The sequence below is a fragment of the Chiloscyllium punctatum genome, unplaced genomic scaffold (assembly GCF_047496795.1).
Source record: "Chiloscyllium punctatum isolate Juve2018m unplaced genomic scaffold, sChiPun1.3 scaffold_1621, whole genome shotgun sequence".
Lineage (NCBI taxonomy): Eukaryota > Metazoa > Chordata > Chondrichthyes > Orectolobiformes > Hemiscylliidae > Chiloscyllium > Chiloscyllium punctatum.
The window spans coordinates 2,501-5,000 of NW_027311355.1; the positions used below are offsets into that span (position 1 = coordinate 2,501).

Genomic DNA, 2,500 nt, shown 5'->3' on the forward strand with positions numbered 1-2,500 from the left:
AGTAACAAATAAGAAAGGATCGTCGGCTTGGGGGTACGCCCGTTTCCGTTTCAACTTGTCTCGCGGGGGTGGTTTCGGGGCCAGCAGGAGAGCTCGTCGGGGTAGCAGGCCCTGCAGCCGTGGTCACCGCCAAACCCCCCCAACTGTTGGGCGCCTACCTGCGCGGGGCAGGAGGACACTTTCCGATTTCAAATCTCCGTTTGCCGAGTCCACCCCGAACGCACGCGGGCGGGCGGGTTCGCATCACCCTTCGTCACAAGGGGCGAAGCCCGTTCCACCGTCTCGTCAGTAGTGCCGACCGGTCTGTGATCGACGAGGGGAGCCACACCAGGTCCGGCCCTGCTGCTTGGCGGCACCGCGTCGTCGGGAGCTCGCGACAGACGGAGGGTTTCGGTGTACTCTCCAGCCACGGGAAACGAAGCCGGTGATGCAGGCGCCGGTCTTTCGCTCCCAAATCGGCTGGGTTTACATCGTTGCTATCTAGTCACGCTCCCTTCAAACCCGACGGGGTACCTATTCCCCTCACCCGTCTGTGCGTATACAGCCTCTTTGCACTTGCGGGATGGGGGTGGTGGTTTAAAGACTCTCGAGTTGCCGCCCGTCGGTCTCCGAGCTCCGTGCAGTAGTGATCCCCAGCGAACTGCCAGCAGGGCGAACGAGCGATCCCGCTCTCGGTCGGGGCGCCTGGCGTCGATCGGTGGTCGGTGGCTTGCGGGCAAGCTGCGCTGTGAGTGTGGGAACGAGTATGACGAGCCGTTGCCGCGACTCCCAGTCCACCTCGGCGGTGGCTGGGCCGGGCGGGCGTCTGCTCGGGCGAGTGCCGCCCCCGCCTCCTCGCAGGAAGTCCGCTCGCCGACACGCCGCCACGTGCACGCGTCAGTGACGCTGCCGAACCGATGGCCGGTGCCCGTTCCCGCCTCTGCTTTTCCTAGGGCAAAGCTGCTGCACGCCTCGTGATACTAGGCGGGCGACATGGTGGCGGTGATCCTGCCTCCGTCGCTGCGGTGCGTTGGGGCACGCATCGCCTCTTGGGCGCCCTGTCCTCCTCCCCCCAATAGACGTATGTTTCTGCGGGCCGCACCAGGATGGTGCTCCCCATCGCTTCACGCCACCCTGCTCCGCCCGCACGCCGGCGTGCAGGTGGCTGTAGCTCAAGGTGGGGAGCGTATGTGCGGTCCGGGTCGCTTTCCTCTGGCGAGGGAGAGACCTAAAACAAACTCAGACAACTCTTGACGGTGGATCACTCGGCTCGTGCGTCGATGACGAACGCAGCTAGCTGCGAGAATTAATGTGAATTGCAGGACACATTGATCATCGACACTTTGAACGCACTTTGCGGCCCCGGGTTCTTCCCGGGGCCACGCCTGTCTGAGGGTCGTTTGGCAATCAATCGCACTCGCCTTGGCTGGCGAGAGCGCGGCTGGGGTGTCGCAGAGGACCCGTCCTCTTTGTCCCCCTAAGTTCAGACTCCGGAGCCCTCCGGCGTCGGAGCGCTTGGCCTTTCCCCCCCACCCTGCACATTCCGTTCGTCAGGCTCGACGCCATCCCCCCGCCGGGGAGCGCGGCCTGGCGTCCGTCTGTGTCGTGGCAGTGGGGCCAGCACGGCTGTCACCGGTCCCAGAATGGCTGTCGGTGGTTCACACTGTGTGTGTGTGCCAACCCTCCTGGTCTCTGGGACACGGAGCTGCCACGAAGTGTTGAGCCTCCAGTGGGGGGTCTGCCTAAGCTCTGCACGTCCGCATTGGGTCCGTCTCTCGGTTGGCTGGCAGTGGAAAGAGTGAAGGGAGCCGCGGAGGTCCGGTGCTGGTGCGCCGCCGGCCTGACCGTGGAGCTCGCCGGTTTGACACGCTGACCCGACTCGATGGTTGATCGATTGAGAGTGCTGGGAGCTGCAGGCCGCCCGCTGCTGCAGCCGCCCGTCTCGTGGTTCGTCCTCGGCCTTAAGTGGCCGGCGGGGCGTCTGATCCTGTCTCCCCTGCTGGCGCCGAGTGCCTGGCCGAGGGAGGAGGTTTTCGTCGAACGCTGTGACTTGGACGGTCGCACGCGCGTGGATCGCTGGCTCTTGGCTCTCCCGTTCAGTCCGCACGTTTTCCGCTCCGTCCTGCCACCGGTCTCGGGAGGTACGGAGGGGTTGGCGGGCGTGGTGTGTGCTCCGTCACCGTGCAGGCACACCTACCACGCCGTCGGCCGACCCCCGCACGGTCCTCCTGGCCATCGGGAGGACGGCGGAACGTCGGGCTGTCGGGGGCCAAGTCGCCAGAAGGCCACCGCTGTGTCTTCCGTACCCTGTCACCGTCGGCGTGCCTTCCTCAACTCGTCCGGCTCGGGGCCGCTGGGTTCAGGAGCGGCGTCGCCCGCCGGCCCCACTGAAGGCCGTGCCGTTCCGCGGCTGGCGATCGATGTGCGTGGCGTGCCTGCGCGACCGGTCGCCACTTGAGCCTCGGCACTCCTCTCTCCCTCTCTCTGACCGTCGGGCAGTCTCTGTCTGCTGGTGCCTCGC

At 66.1% G+C, this 2,500-nt stretch overlaps 1 non-coding gene across 1 annotated transcript; it reads left to right on the forward strand.

The window, feature by feature from the left end:
• The first annotated feature begins 1,224 nt into the window (after nt 1–1,224).
• LOC140475399 (5.8S ribosomal RNA) lies at nt 1,225–1,378 on the forward strand. The gene has a single exon (XR_011959940.1). It is a non-coding gene; the product is annotated as a 5.8S ribosomal RNA (ribosomal RNA).
• The last annotated feature ends 1,122 nt before the right edge of the window (nt 1,379–2,500 follow it).